An 11,981-nucleotide genomic window follows, 5' to 3' on the forward strand; every position below is an offset into this window, starting at 1 on the left:
TGGGTGCCTGTAATCCTGGCTACTTGGGAGGCCAAGGCAGGAGAATCACTTGAACCCAGGAGGCAGAGGTTGCAGTAAGCTGAGATCTCACCACTGCACTCCAGTCTGGGTGACAGAGTGAGACTCCATCTCAAAAATAATGATAAAATAAAGTTTCGTGTAAAAATATGAATGACATGAATAGATACAACGTGGAATGAAGAAAGCCAGAGCCAGAAGAATGTATACCTCCTATATATACTGTATAAATCCATTTACATAAAGTACAAACAAGCAAAATGTATCTTTTTGTTGGGAGTTGCTGCCTATGGGCAGTCAGGTAGACCCTGAGTGTATTCCATCTCTTCAGCACAGTTTGAGTGACAGAGGCGTGTTCAATTGTGAAGACTCACCAGGTGGGCGGTGATGATACAGGCATGCTTCTACATGTACATGGCACTTTAATTAGAATATTTTAGAGGGTTAAATGATTTGAACTTCTTCAATATTACCTGTCTTTAAATGTTTCATATTTTATTTCTTTTTTGCCTTCCTGGCACATCTGTGATATCAAAAAAAGTCTATGTTGTATTTATTGTTAATGTTCTCCCTTAAAAAAGTAGTTTTCTTGCTGTGGTACATAAATTAACCTCTTGGCATTACAATTTTCCTTTTCATTAAATGGAACTGGCAGGGGAGAGTAAAAAGCAAGAACTTTATTGAAATGAAAGAAACTGGGATTAATTTTTTTTTCCCTGTTCTCAAGCGCTCCTGGAGGATGGATTGGATCAAGTCTTTTCCACTCTGGGAGGAACTCCGGCCTCCCTGCCTGCAGCTGAGGGCGACTTTGGACCAGTGCATGTGCTGGAACCTCCTCCTCACGGAGGATACTTGAGTTGGCCACTGTTGGAGTTAGGAGCCTCTGGGATTATAACTTGTGCTAATCTGAAATCAAGGAGGCAGCTATGCATACAGAGAGGCATCTGCCCAGGTATCTGTCTAAGGGTGTAGAGAAACAGGCCCAGGTACACACCTGGATGGGAAATGGGTACAGCCTTCATGAGAAAAATGGTCAAAACAGGTTAAAAGCCTTAAAGGCTGTGAAAATCTTCCACTCAGTAATCCTGTTTCCAAGAAATGATTCTATAAAATAACTGGACAAGTCTTTACTCCATATTAATTATATTTCCATTGAAATTATATTTCAGTTTTGCTTGGGATAAATATGATTTTAACTTAACTATGATTTGACTAAGTAAGATACAAGTTAAAGCAACTTAACATAGTTGTTACAAATTATTGCAGAAATGAGAGTGTTTTGAACCCTATAATTTTCTGGCTGGCAGGTGAAGCAAAAGTCATTTTCTGATGGAATTGTGGAGATGAGATTTCTAAGAAATGTGTTCATGTTCGTCCTGGAATTCAGAGGCCAGTCTGGATTTATTGTATCGTCCAGAAACCAATTTTTCCCCAACAGATCACACGGGGAAATATGTCTTGATTCTCCTCTTGCAACTGACACTCAATATTTTAGTTTATTTTAACCACAAAAGAAACAGAGATTTTTCACAGTTTATTGTGCTGCACACTCCCTAATGGACGTTCTTTGAAACAAATATATGTTTTTCTTTGCTAGAATGAGCATAATCACATCAGTGGATAGATCACATTTACCAACAGCTCTTTTTGGAACTCTTGAGACATCTGTTGTAGCTGCTTGAGGCTTTAGTGAATGCAAGCTGGAGCTATTAAATTAAGGCTCTGAGAGTCCCTTTCTCTGGCCAGTGGAGCACTCAAGTGTCATCCATTAGCTTTGGAGTTTGTTCCTGTCATCCTGGTCTCCAAGGTCATTTTTTTTTCTGAAAGCTGGAACCTCATCAAAAGGCACCTGGATGGAGACCTTGTAGGCTGAGGGCTTGCTGGTCAGCAACATTGTCAGCAGGGTTGGTGAAAAATAAATTAATTTATCACACCTGCAGTTCTGACCTACAGAGTCAAAGGCAAAGAAAAAACATTGACCGTCATGATCAGTCATTAAAGTGTTGAGTTTTATGCCCAGAACTCAATGCTTCCCCCTCTCCACCACCACCCATTAAGGAGAATAAGCAGACAATTATATAACCATCTTACCTAATTTGAGGTTTCTATTCAAAGAGTGTTTTTAAATGCAGCTTTTATTGTGATTCAGGGAGGGTGAGACTAACAGATCACCTACCCTTAAACACATGGGTTGTTACAGTTCTCAAGAGGTAGGGCATGCAGCACGGGGGCAACCGTTGAAGCACCGGGCTAAGTTAAAAGGCAGAGGAAGTGATGGGATGGTGCGGGTAAGAGCTTTCACTGTGGTTTCTATGGCAAATAACAGGGGAGGCAGGGTAAACAGGAATAGGATCGATTGGTTGGAATAATTTCAGCCAGCCCTTTGGTGTAGGTATATTCTCTAGTTTTCTGGTACCTGGCCCTGGGGTAATTAGGGCTGGTATATCAGATCCCTGAGTATAAGATACTCACCAAGAAGGCTGTTGGGGTCTAGGCTCCAGAGTGGTATTTTATATGTGAAAGGAGTGCAGTCTTTTGCTATCTCGAGGAATTACCTAATCCTGGGAGGAGCCATCATTCCCTTGTCAGCAAGATCCCAGATATCAAAGCATTTGTTTTTGGATTCTTGGTCATGAAATCCTAATTTTCAGCAAATAGAAATTTCATTTTACCTTTTTTAAGTGTTTAATTTTTTGTTTTTGATTTTTTTGAAACAGAGTCTGGCTCTGTCACCCAGGCTGGAGTGCAGTGGTACGATGACAGCTCACTGCAACCTCTGCCTCCCAGGCTCAAGCAATCCTCCTGCCTCAGCCTCCTGAGTAGCTTGGACTATAAGTGCATGCCACCACACTTGGCTAATTTTTGTACTTTTTGTAGAGACAGGGTTTTGCCACATTGCCCAGCCTGGTCTCGAACTCCTGGACTCAAGCAATCTACCTCCCTTGACCTCCCAAAGTGCTGGGATTACAGGTGTGAGCGAATGTGCCCATCCCAAACATCAATTTTAAAAATGTGCACTTAATACAAAGGTCATCTCACCTGTGTGGCCAGGGAGTCAGAGGTGATGATTCCCTTCTTGTCCTGCAGCATCCCATTCCACACTGTGTGAGACGAGCTGATGTTTCCACACTCTTGAAATTCAGGGTGCAGAGATATGTGGGATCAAAAAATGTGACCCTATTAAAGGCATCTGGACTTCCTTACCTGCTAAACTGGCCTATTCTATTATCTGAAGAGTGAAAAATAACTATTTTGTACATATTAAATATTCAATCTTGATCTGGTAGCAGAACCAACAAATGTGTTGTTTTTCTCAATCCTGTAGGTTTATTGGTTGCATTAAAAAAAAAAGTCTAAGGAAATTAGGAACACAAATTCCTAGACCATTTCAGGGCAAGAATTCAGTGAACTTCTTAAAAACAAATAGGAACTATAAAATTACCAACAACAAAAAAAAGTACAGGACCAGACCGATTCACACCAGAATTCTACCAGACATTCAAAGAAGAATTGGTAGAAATCTTTTTGACACTATTCCACAAGATAGGGAAAGAGGAAACCCTCTCTAATTCATTCTATGAAGCCAGCATCACCCTAATACCAAAACCAGGAAAGGACATAATCAAAAAAGAAAACTACAGACTGATATCCCTGATGAACAAAGATGCTAAAATCTTTAACACAATACTAGCTAACCAAAAAGACAATCCACCGTGATCAAATGGTTTCCATACTGGGGATTCGGGGATGAGTTAACATACACAAGTCAATAAAGGTGATACACCACATAAACGGAATTAAAAACAAAATCACATGATCATGGTAATAGATGCAAAAAAGCAAAAGCCAGGATCCCTTTATGATGAAGACTCTCAGCAAAATCGGCATACAAGGGACATACCTCAATGTAACAAAAACCATCTATGACAAACCCACAGCCAACATAATACAGAACGGGGAAAAGTTGAAAGTATTCCCTCTGAGAACTGGAACAAGACAAGGATGTCCACTCTCACCACTCCTCTTCAACATAGTACTGGAAGTCCTAGACACAGCAATCAGACAAGAGAAAGAAAGAAAGGGCATCCAAATTGGTAAAGAGGAAGTCAAACTGTCACTATTTGTTGACAATATGATCATTTACCTCAAAAACCCTGAAGACTCCTCCAGAAAGCCCCTAGAGCTAATGAAAGAATTCAGCAGATTTCTGGATACAAGATTAATGTACACAAATAAAGTGCCTCTTCTATACTGCACCAACGATGATCAAGAGGAGAACCAAATCAAGAACTCAACCCCTTTTACAATAGCTAAAAAAAAAAAAAAATACAGTACTTAGGAATATACGTAGCAAAGGAAAGACCTGTACAAGGAAAACTACAAAACACTGCAGAAAGAAATCATAGACGACACAAAAAAATGGAAACACATCCCATGCTCATGAATAGGTAGAATCAATATTGTGAAAATGATCATCCTGCCAAAAGCAATCTACAAATTCAATGCAATCCCCACCAAAATACTACCATCATTCGTCACAGAATTAGAAAAAAATTCTAAAATTCATATAGAACCAAAGAAGAGCCCGCATAGTCAAAGCAAGACTAAGCAAAAATAACAAATCTGATACAAAAAGAACAAATCTGGAGGCATCAAATTACCTGATTTCAAACTATACTATAAGGCCATAGTCACCAAAACAGCATGGTACTGGTATAAAAATAGACATGTAGACCAACAGAAGAGAATAGAGAACCCAGAAATAAACCCAAATATTTACAGCCAACTGATCTTTGAAAAGGCAAACAAACACATAAAGTGGGGAAAGGACACCCTTTTCAACAAATGGTGCTGGGACAATTGGCTAGCCACATGTAGGAGAATGAAACCGGACCCTAATTTCTCACCTTATACAAAAGTCAACTCAAAATGGATTAAGGACTTAAATCTAAGACCTGAAATTACAAAAATTCTAGAAGAAAACATTGAGAAATCCTTCTAGATATTGGCTTAGGTACGGATTTCATGACCAAGAACCCAAAAGCAAATGCAATATAAACAAGGTTAAATGGCTGAGACTTAATTAAACTAAAGAGCTTTTGCACGGCAGAAGAAACAGTCAGCAGAGTAAGCAGACAACCCAGAGTGGGAGAAAATCTTCACAATCTATACATCTGACAAAGGAATAATATCCAGAATCTACAAGGAAATCAAACAAATCAGTAAGAAAAAAACAAACAATCCCATCAAAAAATGGGTGAAGGACATGAATAGACAATTCTCAAAAGAAGATATACAGATGGTCAACAAACATACGAAAAAATGCTCAACGTCATTAATGATCAGGGAAATGCAAATCAAAACCACAATGCGATACCACCCTACTCCTGCAAGAATGGCCATAATAAAAAAATCAAAAAACAGTACATGTTGGCATGGATGCGGTGATCAGGGAACACTTTTACACTGCTGGTGGGACTGTAAGCTAGTATCACCACTATGGAAAACAGTGTGGGGATTCCTTAAAGAACTAAAAGCAGATCTACCATTTGATCCAGCAATCCGCTACTGTGTATCTATCCAGAGGAAAATAAGTCATTATACGAAAAAGATGCTTGCACATGCATGTTTATAGCAGCACAATTCGCAATTGCAAAATCATGGAACCAACCCAAATGCCCATCAATCAACGAGTGGATAAAGAAACTGGTATAAGTATACAATAGAATACTACTCAGTCATAAAAAGGAATTAATTAACAGTATTTGCAGTGACCTGGATGAGACTGGAGATATTATTCTAAGTAAGGTAACTCAGGAATGGAAAACCAAATGTGGCATGTTCTCATTGATATGTAGGAGATAAACTATGAGGTCGCAAAGGCTTTTTATATTCTCAGACTGGTGATTTATTGGCTGCACTATGCCATATTCAAATGTCATTTCATATCCAACACTCACTCACTTGGACAGATTGGGAGGAGAAAAGTTTCTTCTTCTCTGAGATTACAGGGAAAAGTGACCTTTTTCTTCATGGGAAAATGTAAATTCCCAGAAGGTTTTTTTTTTTGTTTTTTTTTTTTTTTTTTTTTTTTTTTTGAGAAAGTGTCTCTCTGTTACCCAGGCTGGAATACAGCGGCACGATCTGGGCTCACTGTAACCTCCACCTCCCAGGTTCAAGCAATCCTGTCACTTCAGCCTCCTGAGTAGCTGGGATTATAAGTATGTGCCACCACACCCAGTTAACTTTTGTATTTTTATAGAGACGGAGTTTTACCACGTTGGCCAAGCTGGTCTTGAACTCATGATCTCACGTGATCTGCCCGCCTTGGCCTCCCCAAGTGCTGGGATTACAGGCATGGGCCACTGTGCCTGGCGTGATTTTTGAGAATAAAGGCTATGCTCATTACTGAGACTGTCCCTTCCAAATAGCATTGCCATTGTGCTTTATTTAATGTAAAAAATAGACATAAAATTCAAGTGGATAGAGATTTTGGATTTTGAGTTACTCAAGTCAAGATTCCATGGGCCAATTGTAGTGGCTCTGTGGGTCTAGGTTAAAAAAACACAAAACAAAAACTAAAATACTCCAAAGTTCTTCAGCTTTTCCAATTGCTCAGGTCACTCGTGGTCACTAATGCTCACCAAGGTGTCCTTTCTGATTCACCATTCTGTCTAAGGTTCAGAAAAGATCCTTGTGTTATTTGCAGGATCTCTGTCTCTCAATCCTTTGCTTTCTTGTTCAAGACAGCAAATTTACCCATGTTTCCTGCAACCTGCTGTTCACCAAATTCGAAGCCTGTCTTCATACTACTACCATATCAATTATCTGAAATGATTCCTGAACTCATTTTCCAATTAGCTCTAGCAATTAAGTCTCAAGGTCTCTGAGAGCAGAGATCTATAGACCCAAAAGAAATATTTCCGAGTGAATATTTTGCAATGTGATTAGGAGGAAAAAAGACTTGAATATAAAAACTTTTAGGCCCATACATGAAAATACCAACAATCTCCTTATAAGATTTTCAGCTGTCTGAAATAGTAATAGTGTGCATTTTTTACTTCTTGTAATGCTTTCTTTCTTTTTAACTTTTAAATTCAGGGGAACATGTGCAGGATGGGCAAGTTTGTTACATAGGTAAATGTATGGTATACAGATTACTTCATCACCCAGGTATTAAGCCTCGTATCCATTAGTTACTTTTCCTGATCCTCTCCTTCCATCCTCCTCCCTCTGGTAGGCCCCAGTGTGTGCTGTTCACCTCTATGTGCCCATGTGTTCTCATCATTTAGCTCCCACTTGTAAAAGGGAGCATGCGGTTTTTGGTTTTCTGTTCCTGAGTTAGTTTGTTAAGGATAATGGCCTCTAGCTCTCTCCATGTCCCTGCAAAGGACATAATCTCATTCTTCTTTATGGCTACATAGTATTCCACAGTGTATATGTACCACATTTTCTTCATGCAGTTCTATTATTGATGGGCATTTAGGTTGATTCCACGTCTTTGCCATTGTGAATAGTGCTGCAATTAACATACATGTGCATGTATCTTTATAATAGAATGACTGATATTCCTTTGGGCATATACTCAGTAATGGGATTGCTGGGTTTAATGGTAGTTCTGCCTTTAGCTCTTTGAGGAATCACCACACCATCTTCCGCAATGGTTGAACTAATGTATACTCCCACCACCAGTGTAAAAGCATTTCTTTTTCTCCACAACCTTGTCAGCATCTGTTATTTTTTGAATTTTTAGTTATAACAATTCTGAATGGTGTGAGATGGTATCTCATTTGCGTTTCTCTAATGACCAGTGATGTTGAGCTTTTTTTCATGATTTTTGGCCCCATGTATGTCTTTTGAGAAGTGTCTTTTCATGCCCTTTGCCACTTTTTAGCAGGTTTGTTTGTTTTCTTCTTATACATTTGTTTAAGTTCCTTATAGATGCTGGATATTAGACCTTTGTGAGATGCATGGATTGCAAAAATTTTCCTCCCGTTTTGTAGGTTGTCCTTTTACTCTGTTGATAGTTTCTTTTGCTGTGTAGAAGCTCTTCAGTTTAATTAGATTCCATTTGTCAATTTTATTTTAAATTTCAAGGCACACTGGTGTTCCTTCAGGGCTACACAAAATTATTTGTTCTCATCTTGCGATCATCTGATTTATCAACTTTTTGCGCTGGATGCCCATAATTACTATGGACCATAGCAAATACGCAAAGTCATTAAATTCCTGATTTCTTCCTGATACTGCATTATGGTGTCTCCTTGCTGATGGAGAGTAACAGTTTGCTCAGTCCAAGATTCTACTGCACTGACATAATCTCATCATCTTTCAAGGGGACCTTTAGCTTCAACAGTATTTCTCGACTATGTAGCTCATTTCCTCATCAGCAGTAGCCATTGAGTCTCCAAGTCTCTGTTAGCCGAGATCTGTAGCCCCACAAAAAAAAAAAAAATGGTTTTATGTGTCTCGACATTTCCCCAATGAGAAAAGAAAAACCTAAATGTGTAAATTTTTAGGTACATAGTTACATTGTTACATTTACTCATTTAGTTAAACCTATTCTAACATTGTATTATATAGTTAGAAGTGTTGCTTTTACTCGTCCTCATATTTCCTAAAGCAGTTTACTTAAACACATGGTATGTATATCATATGTATATTTGACATCAATATACTTTTCATTCTTGAAACACCTGTCTAATGCAGTTTCCCAGAGCACATCTGTCAAGTTGCTTGAGATAGAACACAAGCTATATGTATTTATGTTTTATGTTTTGCCTAGAAATTTTATCTCAGACCACCAGTGCCTATTTGCTTAACCTTAGGATGTTTATTCTTTTCTTTGTCAAGTGAGTACACATAATCACAACAAAATAACTTCAATATTGTTTTATTAAAGAGTTCTTTGGATGCCTTGTAATGTTTAATGCTCACAGTTTTAAATTCGTAGCCCTAAAAATAGCTACTAAATCTTTGTTAAATACTGTTATTGCTATAATTTTTTTCTCTTCCTTCTCCTCCTCTGCATCTTGGCCTTTTCATTTTCTTATTTTCTTCCCAATCATTGTCTTTTATTCTCTTCCATCCTCTTCCTTTCCTATTTCCTCTTAATAAATGGTGTTGGGTGGTTCTGGGTCAAGGAAGCTTCTGAGGTTGCTGTTAAGATGTCAGCCAGGGCTGTAGTCCTCTCAAAATCACCTAAAACTGGCTCATATGATAGTTGCAGACTTGAGGCATTTGCCATCTCAACCCCTCAAGAGAGCTACCTTGTGACAGCTGCTTTCCTCCAGAAAAAATAAGAAGTGACACCCCCAATGAAAGCCACAGGTTTTTTGGTCTTTTTTTTTTTTTAATAACCTAATCTCAGAGCAGATACCTCTGAGATTTGGCCTGTTCTGTTCATTGGAAGAGAGTTCTTCAATTCAACTCATGCTAAAGGAAAAGAGATTCCACAGGGAGTGGACACCCTGAGACAGGGGTCAGTGATCACCATCTTACAGGCTGCCACGGTCACCACCTGCAAACCTAGGGAAGCCCAGGAGAGCAACAAGCCAAAATAACCAAGTATTTGCATCAAAAACCAAAAAGTAATCCCTTGAAGTAATTTCAGTAGTTGAAGCTAGAAGCAGATAAAGGCCCATACAGTGGTGACTAAGTAAACCTTTCATTTCTACCAAAATGATGAGTCAACTCAAAGAATATCCTTATATATTTGTTATAGTTGTAGGAATGTCACAGAGGTATTTAAGATACCCAAATGTTCTCCATTACCAAAGTTATATGACTGAAATTAGGTTACCTGTAGATTTTTTGTTTTAGTTTTTCTAGTAAATGTTGTTATTGTGAATGTTGCTGTCAGTTGTATTTCGACCCATACCTTAGGGTGTTGTGGTAGACGTAGTACTCACTGTTTCTGGGATGTTTCTGCACTCAGTGTAATACTGAGCCAACAGGGAAGACCGACATGTCCTGTGGTGCCTGATCCATCATGGAAGGTAAGATTGTAGATAGCTTCTGTCTCTCTTTTTGGTAAAGACTTTGTTATGCTAACTAATAATCTGAGTTATAATAGTCCAATGAGAACACAAGAGCCCTTAGTACATCACGAGTCGGCTTGATTTCCTTGAGTTTCCCCAGCTTGTTGTCCTGTGGTTAGCCCCACCCTAGAAATCCGAGGCCAGCTCCCACACTCTGTTTGAGTCAGACTCCATTCCATGCAGTCAAAAGCAGCCGATGTTGGAGAACAAGGCAAGCCAGGTCTTGTGAAGTCAAATGCAGAGAGGTAAGAGAGGTGGAGAGAAAGAGGTAGCACCTTAGCACAATAGGCATGCGGCTAGCCAGTCTGTATTCCACTGGTTTCCAGGCTCCGAGACCAGGCAGGACATGTAACACCAGCCATCCCTCTTCCCAACCCTGTGTTCAACTCCCAAGTGCCTGCAGTCACAGAGCAAGGAGCAACGGCTTGTGAGGTTCCATTCCCACACACCGTTCTGTGAGTTAGAAAGAGAAGGCCAGGCGTGGTGGCTCATGCCTGTTATCCCAGCACTTTGGGAGGCTGAGGTGGGCGTATCACGAGGTCAAGAAATGGAGACCATCCTGGCCACCATGGAGAAACCCTGTCTTTACTGAAAATACAAAATATTAGCTGGGTGTGGTGGTACACACCTGTAGTCCCAGTTACTCGGCACGCTGAGGCAGGAGAATCACTTGAACCTGGGAAGTGGAAGTTGCAGTGAGCCGAGATTGTGCCACTGCATTCCAGCCTGGTGACAGAGCGAGACTCCATCAAAAAAAAAAAAAAAAAAAAAAAAAAGAAAAGAAAAAGAAGGAGAAAGAGCAAGGTGAGGAGAGAATGCATTGATATCCTCATGGGAGGGGCAAGAGAAGTTTACTTGAGACCTTCTGTCCTCTGGAATGATGTAACAATGACCTTTGGTGTTTTTTGCTCAGTCAGTGCCAATTTCCCTGAACCAAAGTGTTTGAAAAAGGCCCATAAAGTCTTTTTACTTCTAAAATAGCTTGTCAAAGAATAGACTTTGATGGAGGAATCAGTGATATGTCCAAGCTTAAGATGATGCAAATGTAATTATCTGAATTGAATCAGAGTCATCACCAAAGGAAAGTGGTTCATTTTGTGGTCAGTATCATATTTCCAATAATATCAGTTAGGTTTTACCCATCTTCACTGGAAACAGCACACATTAACAGATAGTCTATAGGAGGTTGTCCTGCAGTGACCTTGATGGCAGGGGAGTTTTTAAAGGCTGAGAATAATTGTCCAAAGCAGCACAACAGATTTGGAGGAGACCTGGTGAATGAGCCCAAGTCTCAAGAATGCTAGAATACTCAAATCACTTATCTCTGCTGCAAGCAAATGTAACCAGATTGCTGCAGTGGTTCAACTATGATTTTCCAGAGTCTTAGCATCCTGGCTGCTACAAGCAAAGTGAGGACAAACATGCAACTGACTTATCAGGGGAGGTAAGGAGGAGGCTTCATTCCGTATCGTTTTTATATAACTCAATCCTTGGGTTCTCTTGATATACATCAAGCATATTTTAAACTTTCCCTGGCTTACTTTCCAATTGAAGTCATTGTTAGTTTTAGAGTAATCTCATTTGAAAATCAAAGATCTAGAGTCATGGCCCACTATTCTGGGCCATTCATTGGTAAAATCTAACCCTTTTAAACAAATTTATCATAAATTCTTCATGATGTTGGTTGTACTAAATAAAATTCACTATGAGTAAAATCTCCTGAACTTTCTCTGTAGGTGCTTCCTTCATTCACTCACTAATTCATCCATCCATCCATCCAATCCATCCATCTATACTTACACAATCCATCCATCCATCCATCCATCATCCATCCATCCACCCACTCATTCAATCATTATTCCATCCACCTATCCACTCATCCATCCACATGTCCACCCATCTACCCATCCATCCACCTATCCA

At 39.4% G+C, this 11,981-nt stretch overlaps 1 long non-coding RNA gene across 1 annotated transcript; it reads right to left on the reverse strand.

Annotated features, from left to right (window-relative positions):
- Window positions 1-1,564: 1,564 nt before the first annotated feature.
- Window positions 1,565-10,208, reverse strand: LOC108528393 (uncharacterized). The gene is made up of 3 exons (XR_001885125.1): window positions 9,930-10,208; window positions 3,058-3,149; window positions 1,565-1,965 (listed from the first exon to the last, which is right to left on the reverse strand). It is a non-coding gene; the product is annotated as an uncharacterized LOC108528393 (long non-coding RNA).
- Between the last annotated feature and the right edge of the window lie 1,773 nt (window positions 10,209-11,981).

Source organism: Rhinopithecus bieti, unplaced genomic scaffold, assembly GCF_001698545.2.
Source record: "Rhinopithecus bieti isolate Rb0 unplaced genomic scaffold, ASM169854v2 scaffold_5246, whole genome shotgun sequence".
Taxonomy (NCBI): domain Eukaryota; kingdom Metazoa; phylum Chordata; class Mammalia; order Primates; family Cercopithecidae; genus Rhinopithecus; species Rhinopithecus bieti.